This window comes from Chrysemys picta, chromosome 8, assembly GCF_011386835.1.
Source record: "Chrysemys picta bellii isolate R12L10 chromosome 8, ASM1138683v2, whole genome shotgun sequence".
In the NCBI taxonomy this organism is placed as follows: Eukaryota; Metazoa; Chordata; order Testudines; family Emydidae; genus Chrysemys; species Chrysemys picta.
In genome coordinates, this window is record NC_088798.1 from 28,983,305 (window position 1) to 28,992,895 (window position 9,591).

Sequence of the window (9,591 nt, forward strand, 5' to 3'; positions counted from 1 at the left end):
GAGAGAGATCTTAGACAACCTCAGAAAAGTAAGGCATGCCCCCAGAACCTGGCTTATACGGGGAGGCAAGGAAGGAGGGCACATCCCCATAAATGGGCAAGGGACCCCCCCCAGATCTCATCTCACAAGGGGGATAGGAGTTTAGACCCCCACAAAAGGCAAGCCCTCTCAGAACCTGGCTTCCAGGAGGAACGGATTGTCACACCCCTGTAGATGGGCTGGGAGTTCCTAGATTATGGCACACACACGGTGGGGGATGTGTGGCTGAAAGGTCCCGCCCCTATTTTCCTCCAGTGCCCCTGTCACGCACGCCCATGTCCTCCTTTCTAGTATCCCACTGCTCCCCTCCCCTCCCACTACTCCCCATCTTCTCTCTGATCCCCCAAACCCTTCCCCCCATTCCCTCCCATTCTTCCACCCCAACCACCCTCCCTACCTACTGAGCATTTGTTTGTGTAGTTTATTTTCCCTTCCAAAAAAAAAAAAATAGTTTCAGCACCTTCTGAATATTCTGCTGCACTCAGACTACGTTTCTCCAAAATAAAAATACCCCTTTAATAGCAACACAGTGATGCAGACGCCCACTGGTGGTTAACTACTCTGTGTCAGCAACTCTTGTCAGACCTGACACACTCACTACACCTAATACACCGTTGCCATGATATATACCCAAGAAGTGGCATGTAATATCACTGGAAAACTAAAAACTGACTGATCCTAATCATTAATATTTTTGCGTGAGGTGTGTACAAAGCATTATGGATGTGTGCTAGATTTATGTTCTTAAAATGTGTTTGGCAAGCAAAGCATAAACCGAGCCTGCCCTAGATAATGGAATGTGTATTTGTGTGTCTGACCAGCCTGGCCATCAGGCAGAGACAATCAAGGCACATTTACATAAAAATCAAACAAAGTCATCAACTTAGTGAGTGGGGAAAGAGCTCTGGCGGGGGTCTGAACCTCAGATGATAAGCAGTTGAATCAACTGATTCTATACAATATTAGTGTTATAAAAGTGTATTGAGTGATGTATTTTATGAAACCCTGTGACACACTGGTGATGACTATCTCCATATGAGGCACTATGAATACTCACGAATATTATGCTTTAAAGTCTAAACACAGGGAGAAACAGTATTTCCCCCAGACAAGAAAGAAGGGATATCTACCTAGCTCTAATGTAAGGTAAGCATTATAGAATCAAAACAATAGAAGCACCATTTATATACAAATCAACAGAGGGATGGGAAGTCCACAGGAAGGGAAGAACAGCAAGAGATCAATGAACTTCACGAGAGACACTTGTCAAAGGTTTGCTGGATTTAAGGAGAGGAGCAGAGAGCTCCTAATTTATCTTTCACCTACGAAAACAAGGGAAACCAGCACCTCATACTTCCGTGGAAGGTCCTGACTGAGAGAAAGTTAGCCATGGGTAAGAAATCCTGAACAAAGACTGTACTTGTTAAGTTAGGTCTGAGCCATTAGAAGATGTATTTTTAATTTTATCTGCTTATAACCATTTTTGTCTTTACCCCTGTACTTGAATGCATTTAAAGCCTCTTTTTGATTAAACAAACTTGTTTTACTTTTAATCTAAACCAACCTAGTGCTATATTTGAACTGACGTGATTGATAGCACCAGTTAAAGTAATAAGCTGTGCTTTTCTCTCTTTATGGGAGCAATGAACCTTATAATGTCTCTGAATGTTCCAGGAGCAGGCTGGACACTTTAGGACAGAGAGTTTGGGGGAAATTTGGAAGCATGTTGTGGTCATCCTGCAACTAGTAGCCAAAGCTGGTGGGGCTGTTGTGCTGTAGGCAGGCTGCTGAGGTCAGAGTGCTAAACCAGGGCTTCACAGCACACAGACACTTAAGGAATTGCATACCTGTTTGCTCGCTCTTGGTGTCTGGGCTGTGAGCCACAGCAGGAGAGCATTTAAGCCACCCAGGGTTACAGGGCAGGCAGTAACACAACCTCTCGCTGGTCTGGGTTGAACCCCAAAATGTCAAAGACACATTGGAGATATGCCTGTTTTTCCTTTTTCTTTGACAAACAATTCATAAAACTATTTCTTGTTTGTTTGCTAATGCATTCCTAACAAAATATTAGGAACCATTGGAAAAGGGATAGATAATAAGATAGTAAATATCATAATGCCACTATATAAATCCCTGGTATGCCCACACCTGGAACACTGCATGCAGTTCTGGTCGCCCAATCTCAAAAAAGATCTATTAGAATTGGAAAAGGTAGAGAAGGGTAACAAAAATGATTAAGGGTATGGAGCAGCTTTATGAGGAGAGATTACAAAGACTGGGACTTTTCAGCTTCGAAAAGAGACAAATAAGGGGCGATATGAGAGATCTATAAAATCATGAATGATGTAGAGCAAGTGAATAACAAAGTGTTATTTACTCCTTTATATAACACAAGAACCGGGGTCACCCAATGAAATTAATAGGCAGAAGGTTTAAAAGAAACAAAAAGAAGTACTTCTTTACACAAAACTCAGTCAACCTGCGGAACTCATTGCCAGGGCATGCTGTGAAGGCCAAAAGTGTAAGTGGATTCAAAAAAAGAATCTGATTAGTTCATGGAGCATCAATGGCCATTAGCCAAGATGGTCAGGGACACAATCCCACACTCTGTGTGTCTCTAGCCTCTGAATGCCAGAAGCTGGGAGTGGACAACGGATGGATCACTCGATAAATTGCCCTGTTCTGTTCATTCCCTCTGAAGCATCTGGCACTGGCCACCGTCAGAAGACTGAATTCTGGGGTAGCTGGACTATTAGCCTGACCCAATACAGCCATTCTTATGTTTTTATATACAATAATGATTTAAAATGGAAACCAGATCTACAGTCATAAATTAGTTTTATGAGTTCAATTTGTGGCACAATTTAAAATTATATATACACCTCTACCCCGATATAACGCTGTCCTCGGGAGCCAAAAAATCTTACCGCGTAATAGGTGAAACCGTGTTATATTGAACTTGCTTTGATCCACTGGAGTGCGCAGCCCCGCCCCCCCCCCCCAGAGCACTGCTTTACCGCGTTATATCCGAATTCGCGTTATATCGGGGTAGAGGTGTAGTAGCTAGATTACAGGGCTCACCATATACAACATATAATGCTAGTTTGAAGCACACAGATTTTGAATGTCAAGTTTGAACTTATGTAGACTGCTACTCCTACAGTTTTCAGAACTAGTTCAGGCAAACAAGTGTCAGAACATAATAGCTTTTCATAGTACTGGAATGTAGTCACATTACACCATCTGGTCGCTCAACACCAGATGGGCAGTTTCACGAAAGTAAAATAAAATATAAAGTTGTTCAGAAAATTCCACTCCAAAACTAGTTCTCTTCTCTCTCAGAAAGTTTTAATTTTTCCTGATGTCAGAACTACTCTACAAAAAGAAAATACTCAACTTCAATCAGCCAACGAATATCACAAATATAAACAGCCACTCCCCAAATATTTTAGTCACTACATTTTGCAGAATGCAGGTATGTTGCAACTTGTAAGTTGCCTCACAGAAAATACACAGAAAGCTGTTCATAAAACAGAACAAAAAAAAATATGGTAACATTTACTTAAAATACAACACTATTACTTCTGCTACGATTAAATTCCAAAAGGAGATGTAAAGCTGCTTAAAGCTTTTACATCTGCCTAGTAATCCCCTCCACAGATGGCTGTTATCCAGATGAAACAAAAACATATCAGCCTATGGAAATTTAGGGCACACAGAAGTCATTAAATTACAACTTTATGCCTATCAAAATGCCATAAGAAACTTGCTTTATTTTTTGAAAATCTAGGTTCCCCCCCTTTAAAACTTGACAGCTGCTCATTATTTTAGCACAGATTTTAATAATCTAGTTTGCAATTAGTGCTAAGTCTATTTTAAAAGTCTATTTTCATTATAGTTATAATAAAAAGTTACTACTGGACAATCAAAAATGGACCCCAGAAATTCATAAACCCTAGTTTACTAGTTGTTAACTATTTAACCTAGTTTAGTGAGGTCAGTTATATTAATCACAGAAATATGCATGGGTCATATTTTGCCAACATTTTTCTACATTCAGAGTTTTTAATTAAGGAGTTTTGTGTGTCCGTCTAAGCTATTCAAACTCGTCAAAGTTAATTTGAAAAAAGCAAATCACAAATTTTTCAGCCTGCAGTACTGTAGTATTCACTCAATGCATCTGTATATTATGGTCTTGTGAGACAGCCCCATTTTGGAGTTTGGGTACCCATACCATAATGCCACTATATAAATCCATGGTATGCCCACACCTTGAATACTGCATGCAGTTCTGGTTGCCCCATCTCAAAAAAAGATCTATTAGAATTGGAGAAAGTACAGAGAAGGGCACCAAAAATGATTAGGGGTATAGAACAGCTCCCATGTGAGGAGAGATTAACAAGGCTGGGACTGCTCAGCTCAGAAAAAGAGACTATGGGGGGATATGATAGAGGTCTATAAAACCATGAATGATGTAGAGAAAGTGAATAGAGAAGTGTTATTTACCCCTTCACATAATACAAGAACCAGGGGTCACCCAATGAAATTAACAGGCAGCAGCTTTAAAATAAGCATAAGGAAGTACTTCACACAACATACAGTCAACCTATGGAACTCATTGCCAGGAGAAGTTGTGAAGGCCAAAACTATAAGTGAGTTCAAAAAAAAAAATTGATAAATTCATGGTATAAGTCCATCAATGGCTATTAGCCAAGAAGATCAGGAACCCATACTCTGGGTATCACTAAACCTCTGACTGCCAGAAACTGGAACTAGATGACAGGGGATGGCTCATTCGATAAATTGCAATGTTCTGTTTCTTTCCTCTGAAACACTTGCCACAGCCAGAAGACAGGATACTGGACTAGATGGACCATTGGTCTGATCCAGTAGGTTCATTCTTATGTTCTTTTTTGTATTTTGTATTTCTCAATTTAATTTACATTTTAAGAAGACTTGCAATTTAACAAGTAAAATGTTCATTTGAAGTTGACCAATTATACACCTACAATCACACATACACTTACATCTGGTAAAAGTTAACTCATATGCCTGAATGTTAGACAATTGCTCCATCATGTTCCTAGCTCCTTACACCATGAAGTTAGAATAACATTAAATGCTGAGCTGCAAAGTTACCCCCGCCACACACACACCCCTTCACTAAGTACATTCAGTACTCTTTACATACAGCATCATCTACTATTGCAAGATTCAACCATGCCTTCTGCCTTTACAGATGACTGATCTTTTCTTTTCACTCAGCCACTGGAGAAATATTCCATCCAGCTCCCAAATCCTCATCCTGCCTTGAACGTACCCAGTTCATCTCCACATTAGCATCCCTCTACTATGAGAGTATTACCATCTCCCTATTAGGTATCTCTTTCTAGCCCTATTAGGCAACACTTGGTGGCCATTTTAGCATTTTTAATAGCTTACAATGGGCTTTATGGTATTGAATCTGATCTGATATATTCAGTCAATCTTCTCTTCTGACTTTTACCTCATCCTCAATGCTGCATTTGACCATGACAAAATCCAACCAAGTATTCTTTGTGGAGATCTTGGGTACCTAATTCTTGTTTCTCTGTATTCAAAACACCTACTACATGTGACTAGCACAAAACATTCTTCTTCCACTATACCTCACTTTAATGATCACCAAGATTTTAGCATTGGTACTTTTCTATTTAGTCCCCGAACACTCCCTGAACCTTCTTTCTGAATTCAACTTTTTTTAAAAAAAATTTTTTTTGGCTTTTCCTTTTAATTTTGTTTGCAAGATACAGATAAGATATTTTCCTACCTACCTAGGTCTTTCTATTCTCCAGCCCAAGCTCTACTCACTTCAAATACCAGGGGTCTGTCTCTTGCTCTCCCATTTCTCCATCTCGCCAGTGTGGGGAAAAAAAATCTTACTTCCATGCTACTCCTCATTTGATGATGGCTTTAAATGATATCAAGTCCCCTCTCAAAACCACTTTTCCTCCTGGTTTACTACTAAGAATCTGTCATCTAATAAAGTCAAATCCTACTTCATGGACCTCCCATTCTACTCAAATCCAAACCATTCCCCTGAAACTTGAGCAAGGTGTCCATCATACCTAAAGGAAGGACATACTGGATGCTACAAAGTTACTTATATTTATTTGCATGCTAGCCTGGTAACTGAGAAGTGCTCTGTATGACTAAAGATATACAAAAATAGATAATATTAAAATGGTCTTGCATTGTAATTTGATTTTAAACAATTTACTCTATCTTGCTATAAATAAAAAGAAAATCCTGATCAACAATTATTATTTTTAAAAAGCAAAACAAGGGTCAAGATAATGCAAAATAAACACCATGGCCTCTTACCTCCTACAACTCCTGATTTCCAATGTTAAACCAATTTAACAGCAAAACCCAGAATAATTTTGCAAATTCACAGGACTCTTAAAACAGATGTAAGACCTTCACCAGCCTAGAAGCATCTGCTACTTTCAGCTTCACACAGATCAACATGTTTGGCCTGATAGCAGGGGTTCAGCTAGCAACCTGAAAACTGTACACAGACTGGATAATCCAGTACAGCATCATCCCTACAGATTACCCTGAATCTGACAGTTGGTGTAGTTAGAGCCTAAGCATCAACAAAATGTTGCCCCTGAGAAATTTGACACCATGGAATATATCTTTACTACTCCACCCTGCTTCCAAACATGACTGACAGCGAGGAATACAGAGGTTGGGAACACAGTACTTAGTTATAAAGCTTGGAACAGCACGGAAAACCCACAATACAAATAAAATTCACATACACTTACACACCACTTATCAGCCTCCTTCCTATCCACCCCCAGCTTTAAAAAAAAGAGACAAGAACAGATGCTACACTGGCACTTTCAGCGCTACTGCTCAGAGGTTATGCAGTTCAGTTGCCCACACTAGCCTAATTCCCTAAAGCAATTACAATACTGTGTTTGGAGACAGTTTGCAGTACCCTCCCCCAACACAAACTATGTGCACCCAAATGCCTGCAAACTCTCCCCATGTGTGTGACCACTACAGGTGCATTCCCCACTGCCAGGAGTATGCGCGTCCCCCCCACCTGCAAACTCTCCCACCCACCATGTGCACACATCCCCACCATATGCAAACTCCCTTCCCCCTGTGCACACACATCCCCTCCAAGCTGCCACCACATACTAACTCCCCCTACCACCTGTAAATTCCCCCGTGAGTGCAAGTGCATCCCCCGCATCCCTTGCAAACTGTGTGTGAACGCACTTCCCCACCACCACCTGCAATCTTCTCCCATGTACGTACAGGCATCCGCCAGCAGCCACCATCACCTGCAATCTCCCCCGTGTACACAAGCATGTCACCCCAGCTTCCCACCACCTGCTAACTCCCCCCCCCCCCGTGTGTGTACACACGTGTTCTTCCCAGCACCCCCCCACTCCAGTCTGCAAACTTCCCCCTTGGTGTGGGTATGGGCACCTCCCCCTACCTACAAACTCCCGTCCCCCCCAGTATGTGCATGCACAGGTGCCTCCCCCCCCCCCAAACTCCTCATCCCCCCACTGCCTGCCAACTCCCCCCATGTGTGCATAAGCATCCCCCCACCATCTGGAAACTCCCCCCCTCGTGTGTGCACAAGCATCCCCTCAGCCATTTGCACACAAAAGTCCCTGCCCCCCCAGGAGTGTCCTGGAGTCTCCAAGAATTAATTTTTAATTAAAGATTATGTCACATGATGAAATCTCCAGGAATACATCCAACCAAAACAGGCAACCCTTTGGTGTGTATAAGAGCACCCACATCTGCAAACTCCCTCCCCCCCCCGGCATAAGTGGTGAAAGTAGGGGTGCTGCCGCAGGCACCCCCTGGCTTCCAGGGGTATCCATCACATACAGTTTGGCTCATTAGCTCTCAGCAACCCCCCGCTATACAAACTGTTCTAACACCCCGCCTGTATGTGCAGGAGCAACCCCGCCCCCGTCTGCCAATTCCCCTTGTGTGTGCGTGAGCGTTCCCCCAGTCTCGCCGTGAATGGCCCCCCAGTCTGCAAACTCCCCCCCGTGTGCGCGCCTCTCCCGTCTGCAAACCCCGCGTGTGCGCGCCCGCGCGCGTCCCTCCCGTCTGCAAACTCTTCCCCCCCCCCCCGTGTGCGCGCGCGCGCGCGAGTGTCCCCCACGTCTGCAAACACCCCCCCGCCGGCAGCCCCTGGCCGGTCCCAGAGCCGCTTGGAAACGCAGGGAGCCGAACGGTCCCAGCGTCTCAACCGGGGCAGCCATGGCCGGGTGCGGGCTCACTCACCCGCATGGCACCACCTGCTGCTGCCGGGGGCCGACTCCCGAGCGAGCCCAGCCGCCGCCGCCGCTCCGCGCTGCCGCCCGGGCCCCGCAGGGTTAATCGCCCCATCCCCTCCCCGACACGGCGCTGCTCCCATTGGCCGGGCTGTTGCTAGGAGACCTTCAACAAGGGCCTGCGCAGGCCTGACAGGCCGAGTCCTGAGCCGCGACACCCACCTCCTCCTCCGCCCGCGGGGCCCAGTGACCCGCGCCGAGGGAGGGGGCGAGGACCAGCGGGCGAAGGGGCTGCGCGCCGGGCAGGGGCCCTTCCGCCTGACTGGCTCGTGGGGCCCGCGCTGTGCCGGGAGGGGCCCCGCCCGCCCTCAGGACAGGGTTCGCCTGCACACGCTCCAGCGGCCTCAGGGGAAATAGTAGCGGAGCCGCCTGGCGTGTGTACTCAGCCCGCCTAAGCCGGGCCGGGCCGCCCCTCGGGTCAGCGCTCATCCAGCCCGTGCGGTGCGTACAGCAGCCGGGTACCACCCCGCCCGCTGCCTTGTAGCGCCCGCGTAGCCTAAAAGCGTGTAGGGCGGGGGGCGGGTGAGTGTAGGCGCGAAGGCGGCTGGGAACGGCCCCTTCTCCGCGCTGGAACGGGGAGGTGCTGACCTGTTCCAGGAAGGCGCAATGGGGCTAAGGAAAGGTGCCGCTCTCCCTGTTGATAGCTGAAGGGTGGGGAGAGAAGCGCTGCTGTTCCGATCCCAAGGGAGGTTTGTGTTATAGGCGTGAAAGAATAGCCCTGCTTGGGGGAGGGGAAGGAAAGAGGCGTGCTAGGGTTAATATGTGCAGACTTGCATGAAAACTAAAGTCCTTATTACCTATATATGTCAGATCTCATTTAGGCAAAGGACAAGAAATACTGTAGAACACTCTCACGAGGTGTGTATAGTCACCGATCAGACAATGATGAAAAATACAGACAAATCCTAATAACGTATAGAATCAGTAAGCACAAAGATGTGGGTGACAAAGTATAGTAGAGTTACAAAGAAGAATCATGGAAACACAGGGCCGGGGGGGACCTTGGCAAGATCAGTTAGTCCTGTCGCCTGTGCTGAGGCAGGACCAAGTAAACCCAGACCAGCTCTGACAGGTATTTTTCTAACCTTTTATTTAAAAACCCCAATGCTGGGGATTTTACAGCCTTTGCAAGCCTATTCCCCTGGTTAATAGGGGTGTCATTTCAGATTTTGATAGGGGAGGGCAACTTTAACTG

At 45.3% G+C, this 9,591-nt stretch overlaps 1 protein-coding gene across 5 annotated transcripts in view; it reads right to left on the minus strand.

Moving 5' to 3' along the window:
- SSX2IP (SSX family member 2 interacting protein) overlaps positions 1 to 9,095 on the minus strand; it is a 36,049-nt gene extending 26,954 nt beyond the window's left edge. For 3 of the 5 annotated variants that reach the window (XM_042840524.2, XM_005294452.4, XM_008166610.3), the window contains exon 1: positions 8,347 to 8,476. The gene's annotated coding sequence lies outside the window, so the exon portion shown is untranslated. Of the gene's footprint in view, positions 1 to 8,346; positions 8,895 to 8,984 lie in introns of those variants that run through there. The other 2 variants (XM_008166611.4, XM_005294451.4) reach the window with 2 other exon arrangements.
- Between the last annotated feature and the right edge of the window lie 496 nt (positions 9,096 to 9,591).